This window comes from Microtus oregoni, unplaced genomic scaffold (assembly GCF_018167655.1).
Source record: "Microtus oregoni isolate MIOR12 unplaced genomic scaffold, Mior012 000007F_ref0000211, whole genome shotgun sequence".
In the NCBI taxonomy this organism is placed as follows: domain Eukaryota; kingdom Metazoa; phylum Chordata; class Mammalia; order Rodentia; family Cricetidae; genus Microtus; species Microtus oregoni.
The window spans coordinates 44,511,684-44,528,093 of record NW_024543066.1 but is presented as its reverse complement, the minus strand read 5'-3'; the positions used below and the strand labels follow the sequence as shown (position 1 = coordinate 44,528,093).

Sequence of the window (16,410 nt, the reverse complement as noted above, 5' to 3'; positions counted from 1 at the left end):
ATCATAGGATTGTGGTCCATGGCCCAGACATTTACAGGACTGGATTACTGCCTCAGCCCCTCCTCTCTGGCAGCTGGAGACCTTGGGGTTCCTTCTCTTTGCCCTGTCGACGCCTCGCCAAGGAGCCCTCGTGCCTGGCAGCCGGAAACCAGCACTTTTCTTTTCAAAGTGTCTCCTTTGCCTCCTCCTCTTTCCTCCCCCCACCCCAAAAAAGGGAGGATGCCCCTGTGTTGAGTACACAGCCTGTAATTTTGCTGTCAAACCTCAGCTAGGAGGTCAGTGTTGTGACTGGCTGTGTAAGGATCTCTCCCTTAAGGGTAATTACACTAAATTCCCTCTGAAGGACAGCTCTCTCTGGATGGAGTACAAGAAAACCCCCTCATCACATCCCCGTTCATGGAAATGCTTCGGTCTCTGTGGCTGTCACTGGCGCTCTGTGGCTGGCACTGGCACTCTGGAGATACTTTGAGGCATTCTAACTCCTCTGAGGAGAGGCTGCAGGGTGACAAGACCCAAGGCCAAGGGAAGCATGACCAAATAGGGGGGCTTCCAGAGAGCTCTGTCTGGGAAGCTGGAGTTCTGGGTGGCCCAGAAGGAGAGTGGGTGTCTCTGCTTTAGCTGACACTAAATTCCCTGAACCAGGAAATCTAGAAGGTTCTATCTCCTGGTATCCAGACAAGAGGAGGAGACCCCTCTGTACCAACCGGTCCCTTTAACTTGTCGGCCTTGAGGACCTGCTGTGTGTTCAGCCTGTACCTCCCACCTCACAATGGACCAGCAGAACCAGGGCAGACCTAGGATGCAGCAGTGGTGCCCTTAGAAAGAGCTTGAGAACTCTCGAACATAACAAAGCCCTCATACTCGAAAGGTGAACTAAAAACCCAGCACACCTGCCCGTCACCTGCAGCCCTTATCAGGGGACACTATCTTCCCGTTGGTCTTCTTCCACCCAGAGGATCCAAAGATGGCAGAAAAAAAGATGGTTATGACCTTCCAGGTCTAACATTGGAGCGTCCCCTTTCTATCCCAGGGAGACCCCAGAGAGAGCTAGGGAGTCACTTCAACCACAACAAACAGTTAAAAGGAAGAAAGCAGGTCTGGCGATATCAATGCACTTTGATAACAATAAACCCTGCTTTTAATTTATGCTAATGTGTAGGGCTGTGGTGACAGTAAGGACTAAATTACAGAGTGGCTTTCGAGCCGGTAATTATCCCTCCATTTTTCGCCGCTCTGGAAGATGGACACACAATTATGCTCTCTTGCTGTATATTAATACAGATTCTTGACATCTTCAGCAGACCCGGAGCTGTCATCCAGCTTTTTGTCTCCTTTAATTGAAAATTAATGGTTACTGGGTTGCCACGGAAACAGAGGCCACAGACGCCAATGGCGCTCACTTCTCACTAAGGGACTGGCGGCGTCAGGAGTCCGGAATGACCTTGAAAGTTAAAAGAAAAAAAACTTAAAAAAAGAAAGGAGAGAGGAGGCGAGCGAAGGACAGGAAAGTGGGAGACTATGGTCAAAGCTGATAGGAGAGGAGGAACGAGGAGGTGAGAAAGGAGAGAAGGGGAATAAAACGTATTTAAAGAGAAAATTTCTCATGATTAGGAGCATGAATTCTGGACAGAAAGAAATTAAATCAGTAGGTTTCCCCTACCAAGTGTTTGCTTGTTTTTTTTTTATTTGTTTTTGTTTTTGACTCAGGGTCTCTTACATCCCAGGCTGAAGGAGGATCTTGAACTTCTGATCCTCCTGCCTCCACCCACCCAGGGATACTGCTTAACGTTGTGTGCAATCAATTACACCTGGTTTGTGCGGTGCTGGGGATTGAACCTGGGGCTTTGCACTTGCTGGGCCAGCACTCGACCAACTGAGCTACACCCTTTGCCCAGTTATCCACCTCCCTCCTCCAAAGGCCATTGGAAATCAGGGAGACAGATCTTAGTTTCCAAACCTGTGGCCAATCCGTTGACCATCAGCCTCTGCCTAGAGCTCTGTGGGAGAAAGACAAAGTTTAGGTGTGGTGGGAGTCAGTGGAACAGGGCCATATGTAAGAGGTTCTGGGGGACATAGGGTGGGAGCCAGTTGTTAGGACTGTTGGAAACAGGATCCAGTGTGTTACTTGGGGAGCAGAGAAGCCAGAGCAGGTAGATAGAGTGGGTGGGGAAAAGGGTACCTTCCTCAGTCCCTGCCAAGGTATGCAGCTAAGAGTACATGCTAAGCGCAACAGAAGGGCTCTGTGGTCTGGCCCTCAGCTTGAAACACAAATGAACCAGGGAGATAGGAATAGTGAACCTGAGATGAAATGTTGTTTCCTTCCTTCCTTCCTTCCTTCGTTTCTCTTTTTGAGACAGAGTTTCTCTGTGTAGCCTTGACTGTGGAACTCACTCTATAGGCCAGAGTGGCCTCACTCACGCCTGCCTCTGTCTCCCAAGTACTGGGATTAAAGGCATGCACCACATGCTTTCTAATAAGCCAAAAGACAGTGTTCCTCTTTTTTTAAGGTTTTGGGTTTTTAGTTTGCTTTTCAAGTCAGGGTTTCACTGTGCAGCTCTGACTGTCCAGAAACTCACTTTGTAGACCAGGCTGGCCTCTAATTTACAAAGATCTGCCTGCCTTTGTCTCTCAAGTGCTGGGATTAAAGGCATGTGCCACCATCACGCAGCTTTTTGTTTTGTTTTGTTTTTCGAGACAGAGTTTCTCTGTAGCTTTTGGTTCCTGTCCTGGAACTAGCTCTGTAGACCAGGCTGGCCTCGAACTCACAGAGATCTGCCTGCCTCTGCCTCCCGAGTGCTGGGATTAAAGGTGTGCGCCACCACTGCCTGGCAGCTTTAAAGTTTTTAAAATGCATATTTGCGACTGTATGAATGAGTGTGTGTGTAACGTGTACTGTGTCCAGGGAGGCCAGGAGAGGGTGCTGGGTCCTCTGGAGCTGGAGTTACACGCAGTCGTGAACCCCCACACACATGGGAACTGAACTTCCTGAGTGCACTGAGCCATCTCTCCAGCGCTCTATTTGTTAGCTTGTTTGTTTGCTGAGGCAAAGTCCTCCTTCGTGTAGCCCAGACTGGCCTCGAAAGAGCTGTACAGAAAAGGATGACTTGAATTTTGTTTTTTTTTAAGATTTATTATTTTATTTCATGTTCATATTTGCCTGCAGTATGCCTGGTTCTGGCAGAGGGCCAAAGAGTCAGATTCCCTGCAACTGGAGTCATGAATGGTTTCAAGTCACCATGTGGGTGCTGGAAACTGAACCCAGGTCCTCTGCAAGAGCAACAAGCACTCTTAACCACAGAGCCATCCACAGCCCCCAAGCTTGAACTTTTGATTCTGTCACTTCCACCTCCTGGGATCCACCACACCCAGTGTGTGGGTGCCGGGAATGGAACCTAGGGCTTTGGGCATGCTAGATAAACACTACCAAACTGAACTTTATGAGACTCTGTCTCTGAGAATTAAAATGAGCATCCTTACCAGACATGGTTGTGCATGCTTTCATCCAGCATTCGGGAGGCAGAGGCAGGTGTAGCTCTGTGAGTTCGAGGCCAGCCTGGTCTACATAAGCAAAAGTTCTAGACTGATGTATATAGGAAGTGTTACCATGGTTATCTCTGGGCTTTTAGATTATTGGATGATCTTTATCTCCTTGTGTGTGTGTGTGTGTGTGTGTGTGTGTGTGCTTTTCTGTATTTTTAAGTTTTCCTCTGTGGATATATATATATATATATGTGTGTGTGTGTGTGTGTGTGTGTGTGTGTGTGTGTGTATTGTTGTTTTTTTGAGACAGGGTCTCCTGAAACCAAGGCTGGCCTTGAACTTGCTCTGTGGGGAAGGATGACTTTGAACTCCAGTCCTCCTGCCTCTGCACGCTCTCTCTCTGAGTGATGGAATTACAGCTGTTCCCCACCATGCCCAGGTGTGCTTTCTGAAATTCTATAATATACATAACTTTGACTATCCTAGAATGGTAGAAACCACTACCCTAGATATTAAATTCCCAGCAAGTGAGGGGTAGGATCCCCACAGACACATATGGGAAGCTTTGGCCACTGGACCCAGGATTTTATACTAAAAACAAGACCCCTTCCCAAATCACCAGATTCCCCCCACCCCCCGCTACCCCGTTCCAAGCTCTCATCTCTGTTCAATGTCCAGAGTACACAGAGATGGGGGAGGGGCTGACGACCCCAGAAGGGCTACTCATTGGCCAGCTGGGCAAGCAGACATGTGTCATAACCACCCCTTGGTTCCTGGGTGAACCCTGAAAGTAGCATGGCTAGTTTAAGCCACGTGCCGGCACATATGACTCAGGGACCCAGGGAGGGGCTCATTCACTAAGATCCAGTACCTGGATGGAGATCAGTGGCTACCAAGCTGATGATCAACTCTGAGCAGTTACTAACCGGACATCATTATAACTCTAAGGTGAATATCATTATTTCTGTGTGTTCATGTATGCACAGCTGTGTGTGTGTGTGTGTGTGTGTGTGTGTGTGTGTGTGTGTGTGTGAGGTAGGGGGAGAGAGAGAGGGAGGCCAGCTTTAGATATTCCTCAGAAACCATCCACCTTTTTTATTTTTTAATTTTTGAGACTGGGTCTCCCTATGTAAATGTTGATGGCCTAGAACTGGCTCTGTAGACCAGGCAGCCCTTGAACTAACAGAGATCCTTCTGCCTCTGCATCCCAAGTGCTCGGATTAAAGGTGTGCACCACCACACCTGGGCCTCTTTTTAAAAACTTTTTATTTTGGTCCAGCTGTGGTGGTGCACACCTTTAATCCCATCACTCAGGAGGCAGAGGCGGGTGGATCTCTGTGAGTTCAAGGCCAGCCTGGTCTACAGAGGGAGTTATAGGACAGCCAAGGCTACACAGAGAACCCCATCTCAAAAAACAAAAAACAAAACAAGCAAACAAACACCCTTTTACTTTACTTGGCGTATATATGAATGAGAGCACACCTATGACACAGTGTGTGTGTGGAGATCAAGAACAGCTCTCCGGTGCTGGTTTTCTCCCACAGTGGGTTCCACAGATTGAATTTAGGTCACCAGACTTCCATAGCGAGTTCTCTGACCCAGCCAGCTCACCAGCCACCCCTCACATACACACTTTTTTTTTTTGAGACCCTATCCAGCTGGTCTTTTATTAACTTCATAACTGGAGACAATCTCTGACGCCTGATTCTCCCAACACTACCTTCCCAGTGCCTGGATCAGAAGTCACCAGGACAGGTTAGGCTGTTCCTCTTCCTAACCTGGAGTGTCTCTATTTTCATGTGTCCTGCAATCCACACCAACCACATGAAAGCGAGTGATCAGGAAGAAAGTTTGCGCTTCCTGTTCCCCATCTGACCAGTTGACTGGGACATTAAACTGACTGGTCCCCCTAGACACACAGGAGCCTGCCTCCTCTCAGCCCCATCTGTCCTTCCCTGCCCATCTCCTGTCCTTGCCCCCACTTCTCCAGTCACCGGTGCCCACTTCCCTCCCTACCCACTTTCCCAGAGCAAGAACAAGAGAACAAACAAGACAAACCCAGAGGCGGCTCTGGTGGCGGCAACGGGGGGGGGGGGGGGGGGGGGCGACAGGGAACTGGCCTTCATTCCCCGGCTTCCCTGATCCCGACCTTAATCCCTGCTCAGCATCCTGTCAGCCGGCTGTTCTGAGCTGACATTGCTGGAGGCACCTTCTCGGCAGCCCTTCCTCAGATCTACCTCCTCTGGGGACTTTTAAAGAGGAGCCTGAGGTTTCTCCGTTACAGCCTGCTTCACTGGCTGCCCTCGAGCAAAACTGGGGATCCCGCGGGGCTGCAGGGAGGAGGGCTGCGGGGGCGGTGCCGGGGCTGATGTCTTTGAGGAGGAGTCAAGATAAAGGTGGCAGGACCCCAGGGATTCAGAGAGTGAGGGTTAGGGCTGGGGCAGGGGCCTGGCCTGTACTGCCTGTCTATGGTATCAAGTGCTCTGGTGTGTAGGCCTGTGAGGCAGAGGAGAAACCGAGGCTAGGGCTCGAGGAATTTAGAGTGGTAGGTGGGGGAGGAGCTGGGGTTCCGCACAGTTCTGAGCCAGTAGCCAATCAGATGGCGCAGTGAGTAAAGGTGACAGCTACCAAGTCTGACAGCCAGAGTTTGATCCCTGGAACACAGAGGGTGGGAAAGGATGAGAGCCCCTGACCTCTTCAATGGACCCCGTGTGGCAAACGTGTATGAGCATGCGTACATGGGTTGAGCATTTGAATAAATATAAAAAGAAAAAAGTTATTTTGTCTTAAAGAGCTTGGAGATAACTGGGTATGGTGGCCCACACCTTTCATCCCAACAGAGGTAGAGGCTAGTAGTTCCATGATGAGTTCAAGGCCACCCTGGTCTATCTAGTGGTTTCCAGCCAGGCAGGGCTGCATAGTGAGTCTCTGATTTAAAAAAGAAAAGAAAAAGCACAAAAAAAAAAAAAACAAAAAACAAAAACAAAACCCAAGAACTTGGTGATGTGGTTTGGTGGTGAGGGATCATCCAGGCTGCACCAACTCAAAGAAGCACCTAGACCTGCCAGGTGCTGCAAGCCATCTGGGGCAAAGTGCAGGGGAGGCCAACTCCAGACTCACCCTGTTATACGTAGTTGTGCCGCCCTGTTATTTGACTTTCTTGGACCCCTTTTCTCTCCTCTCTAAGGTTGGGGGTGACGATAGTAATAGCTTCCTTACAAGATCATGGGCCGAGCAGTTGGATTTTACTGACTGTCACCATTCAAGTCACTGTCCCCACAGTCATGAGAATCTGCAGAGTTGCTAGCACCTTCAGGAATGGTACTGGAGCATGGAAATACATGCCTTAAATCTCAGTACTTAGGAGCCAGAGGCAGGAGTATATCTGTGAGCTTTGAGGCTAGCCTGGTCTACACAGCAAGCTCCTGGAGAGCCAAGACTACATACAGAGAGACCCTGTGTAAAAATAAATGAATAAATTAAAAGAGTGGTTCATATCCAAGATCACTACATGAGAGCAAGTGTCAAGTAAGCAAGAGCTGTGTGGAGTCCGGATGGAGCCCGGAGAAGCTGCAGAGTCCCCATACCACAACTGAACTCAGTCCGCAGCCCCAACTGTCCAGGGCAGCATGTCCAGCCAACCCCAATGTCCCAGCCACCAGGTCAAAGTGTCCTGTCTTCCCTTGGTCCCTAATAGGTGTTGAGAAAATCCCCTTCTTCTTTGTCTTCCTTCAAACCAATTTTTTCCTCCCTGGTTTCCAGCTGAATTCCACTATGGGGAATTTCCTGCCTAACCTGCCCAGATACTCCAGTGTCTGTCTTTGGGTTTGGTGGAGGGGAATGTTGTCAGGGGCCCCTCAGGGCCTGTTGTTGCAAGTGTTTGGGAAATCACCAAATGCTAGTCTCAATATTCCTAGGGACTAGTTCCCGTGGGCAGATTCCCGGACACCCTGCATCCAACCTGCTGAATTCTTGCCCTGCAGAGGGATCCCAGGGAGCAGCCTGTAAGAAGACTTATTGAATCTGACTCCCATTACTGCAGAAGACCATCCCTTGTTAGATGTCCTGGCAAAGGCCTGCAACCCCAACACTTGGGAGGCTGAGGCAGAAGGGTCACAAATGCAAGGCCAGTCTGGGATACACAGAGACCCTGCCTGAAAGCAAAATAGGTTGAGCAAGGGGGTCCAGTGGATCAAAGAGTTGAGTGCATGAGGTTGTCAATCTGAGTTCAATCCCTGGGACTCGCATGGTGGAAAGAGAGAACCAGCTCCTGGCATCTGCACATGTATATGTATGCGTACACACAATACACACACACATACACACAACACATACACACAATACACACACACACATACACACACATACACACACATACACACACACACACACACACACACAGGTATTGAAATAAAAAAGAAAGAAAAAAAACCCAAGTCAGGCATAACGGCACATGTCTTTACTCCCAAGACTTTACAGGCAGAAGCAGATGGATCTCTGTGAGTTAAGGCCAGTTTGTTCTACATAGTTCAAGGACAGCCAAGGCTACAGAGAAACCTGTCCTTTTTTAAAGGAGAAAGGGAGGGGGAGAGAGAGAGAGAGAGAGAGAGAGAGAGAGAGAGAGAGAGAGAGAGAGCGCACTGGACATTGGTGGCACGTGCCTTTAATCCCAGCACTCCAGCACTCAGGAGGCAGAGGCAGGTGGATCTCTGTGAGTTCAAGGCCAGTCTGATCTACTAGAGCTAGTTCCAGAACAGGCTTCAAAGCCACAGAAAAATTCTGTCTCGAAAAACCAAAAAAAGAAAAGAAAAGAAAAGAAAAGAAAGAAAGAGAGAAGAGAAGCTGCCTCTTAGTGCCTTTTTCCCTTGCACTGGGTCCATACTGTACGTTCTTATGTTGTCAAGGTGTACAGTCCTTCCTAGCTGGGGTGGAAGTCTCTTCTCCTAGCTAGGAGAGCACAACCACAGACAACTCGAAGACCTCGAACTAGATGCTGCCCTGGAATTCTAAACTCTCCCCCTACAACTAGCAAAAGGTGAGAGCTTCTACAGTGAACCCTATCTTTCCAAGGTCCTCTGGTACCTCTGGGTTCCTGAGCAGTGATCTGGGATACCCCTGGGGCTCCATGCTCAACCAAAGCGTTGTCACCCTGCCCAGGCATGCGAAACCGGGTTTGCTCGGGTCATGGCCCGCATGCATTGAAGGTTGGTGAACAGATTTCTTCTGCTTCCATCCTCTAGCTCCATTCAGTGTGCCCACCTCTGGAAGGACCGAGGGGAGAACTCAGATTTCCCACAGTCCACATTTCCAGACATCGCCACCTGTAACACCCACGTAGAGATTCCCACTGGCTAGCAAAAGTGAGGTAGGCTGGCCTTGCCAGGGAGCTGGTGCTGGAAGACAATGGAGGAAGACGAGGCCTTTTCAGGAGCCTTAGGTCTGAGTCTGAAGTCCTGGCTGCCATGGCCAGCTGTGCAGGCAGAGCAAGTCCTTCTTCATTGTCACATCTGGGAAACCCATGCTGGAGAACCTCTGAGGTCCCCAGCACTCGAAGTGAACCAGGGCAGGAATCTTTTCTTCTTTCTTTAAATATTTATTTTTAATTTTAATTATGCTGTGTGTGTGTGTGTGCCCATGAGTGCAGGTGCCCATGGAGGCCAGTGGTGTTGGATCCCCTGGAGCTAACTATAGGCTGTTGTAAGCCACCCTACATGGGTGCTAGGAACCAAACTTACCCTCCAAAAGCCCAGCAAGTGTTCTTAACCACTGAGCCATTTCTCTGGCCCTTTATTCATTTATTCATTCTTTTTTTTCTGTTTTTGTTTGTTTGTTTTGCTTATTCAAAACAGGGTTTCTCTGTGTAGCCTAGGCTGTCCTAGAACTTATTCAGTAGACCAGGCTGGCCTCGAACTCAGAGATCCGCCTGCCTCTGTGCTGGAATTAAGTGTGCATCACCACTGCCCGGCTGGCCCTTCATTCTCTATCTAGAGTTTGAATTATTCTGCATCCTTTTCCCCAAGACAGGTGCAGGCTCCCTAAAAAACTCCCTTTCCAACTGGCTCTTTTCATGGAGCCCTAGCTCTTAGCAGTCAGGCTCTTAAAACAAGCCCATCTGTTTGAGGGGCTTCAGAGGTGGCTGGGAGGGGCCCCAACCAGGCAGGTTCCTTCCAAATCATTGCAACGGGAGAACCCCTGCTACCAGGCAGTCCCAAGCCACCATGTGATTCCAGGGTGGGAGGCAGTGGGTGGGGAGTTGTCAAGGAACAGGGCACCATAAGAGGATTCTGGACTCCAGATCCTGAAACTTTCATGGGCGTGAGACCAGAAACCCAAATCCTGGCCGTCTACCCCACCCCTCAAGCCACTGTCCGGAAAAAATAAACTATTTCCTGCGAGCAACTCCGAACCAGAGTCTGAGAATCCGCTGTGACACATGTCACATAAATAGAAGCCACAGAGGGGAAAAGCCTGTTTTCTCTTTCATTATTTATCACTCTCTAACTATCTCCAGCTGGGTGAGTAAACAGGCGCATTGGCCCATAATGAAGAACAGACTGCTGCCGTGGGGCTGCTGGAGGGGCTGGGTGTGCGTGTGTGTGGTGTGTGTGTGTGTGGTGTGTGTGTGCATGCGTGTGTGTGGTGTGTGTGTGTGTGTGCATGTGTGTGTGGTGTGTGTGCATGCGTTTGTGTGGTGTGTGCGTGTGTGTGCATGCGTGTGGTGTGTGTGCATGTGTGTGCACGTGTGTGTGGATGTGTGTGGTGTGCGTGTGTGTGGTGTGTGTGCGTGCGTGTGTGTTGTGTGTGCACGTGTGTGCATGAGTGTGTGCGCGTGCGTGTGTGCGTGTGTGTGTATGTGTGTGTGGTGTTAGAGAGAGAGAGACAATGTGTCTGTTACTCCTGATGCCAGCAGGGCAGAGGGGCAAGAAAGAATCCATGAGAGAGGAAGGCTGGCGTGTAAGGGGGTACCTGATTCTAGAAGGCAAGGAGACATCCTCTGGGGTCTGTCCCATCTAGTATAGGCCAGAGCTGCCGGGTTCAAGTCTGGTGGAGGGGAGTCTGCTGGAGCAGGAGGGAGGAATCAGGAGAAGGCTGTGTGGGTGGGAGGGGATGTGAGACCAGGAGGCTAGTCTAAGGCTACCAGTGGCTGGGGCTCTGAGTGTGATGAGTGTGGCCATTGCTGAGTGGGTGTGCCAGTGGAGCATGCAGCAAGAGGACCTGTGCTGAGCTGTCTGAGGCCGTGAAGGTGTGCAGTCCTGGTAGCATAGTCCAGTAAGTGTGACCCTAGAATGTGGGTGTAGGTAGATAGATGTGTGTCACTATGGGAGAATACTGTATGCATGTAGAGTTTATATGACCATGAGTGGTGTTAGATGCTGAACTGTACTCCTCTCATCCATATATGTATATATGTGCATGTATATATGTATACATACATACACACATAATATACATACATATATACATACATACACACATACATACACATGACATCCCGACATCTAACACCTTGGAACATGATCTGGTTTGGAGACCAGATGAATGTACATGTAAATAAATAGTAAAGAGGTTGGATCTGAAGTTGGGGGTCCTAAGGTGTTATGACTGGCTGTTCAAAACTGTTCATATGAAGACACCAACATATGGAGAGAATGCCCTGGAAGACCGAGGGGAGACTGTAGTGGTGTGTCTGCTAGCCAAGAAGCACCTGGGGTCCCCAGAAGCTGGAAGCGAAGAGCCTCTCCCACCTACCTGAGGGGGGGCCTTTGTTTATCTTTTGAGGATAGGGTCTCACAGCCCAGGCTGGCCTAAGGCTCAAGTCATCAGTCCTGACCACAAAGAACCTTAACCCACCAAGATGTCTTGCTGGTCCAAAGATTTCTCAGCATTTGTGTGGTTTAACACATGGACCACCAGCTGGACACTCCAGCCCACCACAGACCAGCCAGGCCCACCCCAGCTGCCCATCCTGGGGACATCAGAGTAGTGCCATCAGAAAGCCTGTGTCACAAAGTCTGTCTTTAAATTCTCAGTTGTATCCCAGACAGACCTTTCTGGGCTTCCTTTCCCTCTGAAAAGGACTCGGCCACCCTTATCAGCATCACAGTGGTGTGTCACCTCAAAGGGACCCCATGTCCATAAACTTACTTGGGTTTTCAAGACAGGGTTTCTTTGTAGCTTTGGTGCCTGTCCTAGAACTAGCTCTTGTAGACCAGGGAGGCCTCGAACTCACAGAGATCCACCTGTCTCTGCCTCCCGAGTGTTGGGATTAAAGGTATGCACCACCACTGCCCAGTCAAACTCACTTTTCTTAAAAAGAAATGCGCTGGCTGTTGAGACAGCTCAGCTGGTAAAGTTGCTTGCTTCCAAGCCTAACAACCTGAGTCTGATGCGCAGGACAGACGTGGTGAGAGGAGAGAATGGACTCCCCAAAGTTCCAGAAATGAAATCACAGGTTCTGATTGCCACACTCACACCATGGCACCCCCATATACATGCACACACAAAATAAATAAAACAAAGATGTCTTAAAGACTGTCTGGCCAATTGACTCTGGCAGACACCCCACCACACAGCCCCTTGCACTATGACCCGGTGTCCTTTCCCAGCTTCCACTGTGTCTTTCTTTACTCAGGAATCTGCAGGTCCACAAACCGGACTAAGTCTGTATTGCATAGTTTGCAAGCTAAGCATGCACATACACATATTTAAGATTTACTTATTTTTATTTTATATAGACGAGTGTTTTGCCCCCATGTACGTATGTGCAACACATGTACGTGTGCCTGGTGCTTCAGAGACTAGAGGAGGATGTCAGCCCCCCCTGAAACTGGAGTTACAGACAGTTGTGAGCTAGCATGTGGAGGCCAGGAATCAAACCTGAGTTTGGTTTGCAAAAGAAGTGAGCGCTTTCAATGCCTATGCCTTCTCTCCAAGCCCTAAGCATGTTCTTTGCTTGCCTGTGTTATGGCTCTGAGGACAAACCCAAGCAGTGCTAAAGTTACGGCCCTGGTTCAAGAGTTTGGTTGCTTTGGGACCCTACACAGCCCAGATTGGCCTTGAACTTATTATATAGTCACAGACAATGTTGAACTCCTGACCCTCCCACACCTACTTTCCCAAATGCTAGGATGGCAGGAATGAGCCACCAAGATGGGTTTTGTTGTTGTTTTGTTTTGTGTGTGTATGTATGTTTGTGGTGTGAATGTGTGTGGTGTATGAGGTATGTGTATGGACTGTGTGTTGTGTGTTTTGGGACAGAGTCTCCTGTAGTTCCTACTGACCTCCAACTTTCTCTGTAGCTGAGGATGACCTTGATCTTCTGAACCTCCTTCCTCTTCCTCTAGGGTGCTGGGATTACAGATGAACAGACTCACACCAGGGGTTTGTGGTGCAGGGGCTCAAATCTATCACCACACACATGCTAGGCAAGTACTCTAACCACTGAGCTCCATCCCCAGGCCCAGACTGGCATTAATTATAATAACAGGCAATTATTTACCAACAGTTTGATAAATAGGAAATTTTATTTTGAATCCAGTTATATGTTCCTTTTTTTTTTTTTTGGCTTGTTTGTTTAGGCAGAATCTTTCTTTCCATGTGGCCCTGGCTGGCCTGGAACTTCCCCACGTGTAAACCAGGCTGGCCTCGAAGTCACAGATATTCACCTGTCTCTGCCTCCCAAGAGATGGGATTAAAGGTGTGTGTCACTGTGTCTAGCTGTATCTGTTACTTTTGCAGTTCCAGATCACAGTTCTGGACAGGTACAACAGGCAGGGGTGGGGTTAAGGTGGGAGAGGCAGGGGTGGCTCACAGTTGCAGAGAGCCCATCAGAGAAAAACAGACATGGTGAACTAGTTTGAGCGAAGGCATCAAGAGCATGTGGCAAATATTCTTCCTATGATGGCCAACGAAGGAGCAGAGAACAAGACAGGAGCCAGGGACCACCTGCCCCTAGTGACCTGCTTCCTCAAGCCAGGCCCCACATCTTCAGGGTTTCCAGAACCTTCCAAAATAGTGACACCAGACAGGGACCAAGCATTCAACCCAAGAGCTTGTGGGGCTATTTCAGATTCTAATCATATTATCAATGAAGGGAAATGATGGGACCGGCAAGATAGCAGAACAAATAAATGGGCTTGTCACCAAGGCTGATGACCTTAGTCTGAAACCTGTGACTCTCATGGTGAAAGGGAGAACAGAAGCTGGCAGTGCTGGCGCACACCTTTAATCCCAGCACTGGGGCAGAGGCAAGTAGATCTCTGTGAATTCAAGGCCAGCCTGTTTTTATAGGTCAGCAAAGACTACATATTACCATTCCATCTCAAAAAGAGAGAGTGCCTCCTCCCCTGAATTCTACTTTTCTCATTGATGGACCAGCACCACAAAAGAAATGACTAATTATTATTGTAATTTTGATAATTTATTTTATGAATTCCTATATAACATCCTTAGTTTGGCCTCTTAAGCAGTAAAGCCTAGAATATTTATTCTCTGTCTCTGCCTCCACTACCTGCCACTGTAGCACAGACCAGCCCAGATGACATCTAAACAGTTGGGTGTGGCCATGTCGCTATACAACCTTTCTTAGAGACCACGGTTGTGGTGGAATATTATTTTAACTGGGCAAAGATGTATTACACTTGTTTATGCTGCGGAATATTACTTTAACTGTGTAAAAATATGTTACACTTTTTTAGCCAAAATTTTTATTAATTAGTTTCTTGTACTTGAAGTGCTCTTTGATGACATCCTTGGCCTGAGAGTCTTTGCCATAATCCTTCACCACTACCCAGCTGCAACCAACCACTTTCCATGACTTTCCCTCTCGATCACTTTTACAGAGGTCTATCCATTCCCCTAATTTCTTGTCATCAACCTTGCCTAGGCTGACTTAGCAAAGTGTCTCCACCAACTTGGCATACACAGTCTCATCAACACTGGATGCAAACACACAGAGATGGGCTTGACACTTGTCTAAGGCCTTGGCAACTTCGTGTGTGCCATGTGCTCAGCCATCGTGGATGAGGGAGGCCGTCAGAACCTCTTGAAGAGCAATACTGACATGCATCACACCTCCAGGTGCAATGCCTTCCTCGGCCATGGCGGTGGGTTACAATTAGACCGAATCTTGAAAGCACCAGCGGCTCCACCTCCACGCACCCTGGTGGGAAAATGCACGTGTGTCACATTTGCTTGTGCTGTATTTGTTTAATTATGTAAGGACGCATTGTGTTTGCTTCACCTTGCCTGTCTAAGGCACCCCATTGGTCTAATAAAAAGCTGAAGAGTCAATACTTTGGCAGGGAAAGAATAGTAGGAAGAAAGAACAAATAATAGGAGAAATCTAGACTCGAGAGAAGAGAGGAGAGAAGGATGAGAGAAGGAGGGAGATACCTGGGACCAGACGCCAGCCAGCCCCCAGTCAGAAGACGTGAGAAGCAGTGAAAGAAAGATATACAAAAAGGAAGTAAAAAGTCCCAAGGCAAATGGATGAAGAGAAACAGGTTAATTTAAGTGAAAAGAGCTAGCTAGAAACAAACCTAAGCTGGGCCGAGCATTCATAACTAATAAGAAGTCTGTGTGCCATGATTTGAGAAATGGTTGGTGGCCCAGAAGAAAAAAGCCTCATACAAATGGGTGGTAGAATTCAGTCATGACAACAGAACTCTGGGAGCCCTTAGCTAGCCTGATGGTGCCACAGGCCAAGGAAAACCTCCACAGAGGCCAGAAGAGCCAATGTTTGCTTGAATACTTCACTGGACCAAAGCAGGCTGGGTGAAAGCCTGAAGTCTCCCGAGAACAAAGCCCACTCAGAGGAAGGCAGAAGTAAGCAATGGGAGGGCCTAGGGCTGTTGTTTTAAGCCCAGAGCACACAGCAACAGCAGCAAACCTCAACCCCGGGTCCTGCAGTTCCAGGAGCTCATCTGATCCATTGCCATTGTTAGCTAAGACCCTTAGAAGTGGCTTTCCTGATGCTTGCACTGATACAAGCTCACAAAAGACCGGTGTAATCCAGCCTGGGGCATTCAGGGAAGACTTCCAAGTGGAGGAGTCATCCTGATGGGTCTTAGAGTCGGCAGCAAAAGCAAATGGCAGAAAGGATATTCCAGATAAAGGGCAGGGGTGAGAGGAAAGCACAGCGCAAGTGTCAGGTGACAGAGCTGGGGGTGGACAGGATGGAATGGGAGGTTTGAGAAAGCACACCCTGCACCCTGTGTGCCAGGCTGAGTGCTGAATTTAGTGTGTGTATATTATGTATATGAAATTATTATCATTATTGTGTGTATAACTGTGTGATTGTGGGCACAGGTGCTCATGGAGTGTGTAGACTGTGTGGAGGTCAAAGGTCAGCTTTCAGGAGTCAGAATCACTTCTCTTTCTGTTGTGGGTTCTAGGGTCCCAACTCAGATATCAGGGTTCCAGGCAAGGTCTTTCATTCACTGACCATCTCACCAACCCTGGAATGGGTCTTGGGCAGGGCATGACAAGTTCAGCCTGGCACTCTGGAAACTGACCCCGTAATTCACGAATGCAGGATAGTTAAAAGTGAGCATATTTTTAAAAAGTACCCCCCCACTAGACTGCACACTCCTTGAATATAGAACTCTTTTTTTCTTTTTTTTTATACAGGGTCAAATGTGTAGACCAGGCTGGTCTCACACTCACCAAGATGTCCAGTTTCCACTTGAGTACTGGGATCACAGATGCGTGTCATAATGCCTTTTTGTGTGGTGCTGGGGACCAAATCCAGAGCGTCACACATTAGGCAAGCATTCTACTGGCTGGGGTGTAGGACCTGCTCAGTCCTTACTGCCTTTTAAGACAAGGTCTTCTGTGTAGCCCAGGCTGACCTACCACTTGCGGCTCACCTGCCTCAGCCTCCAGCTTGCCAGGGATACAAGTGTGGACCACCAGGTCTAGCCTAGAGCT

The 16,410-nt window shown here is 48.7% G+C and overlaps 1 pseudogene; it reads right to left on the bottom strand.

Annotated features, from left to right (window-relative positions):
• Nucleotides 1–14,173: 14,173 nt before the first annotated feature.
• LOC121450294 lies at nt 14,174–14,581 on the bottom strand (annotated as a pseudogene).
• Nucleotides 14,582–16,410: the final 1,829 nt, after the last annotated feature.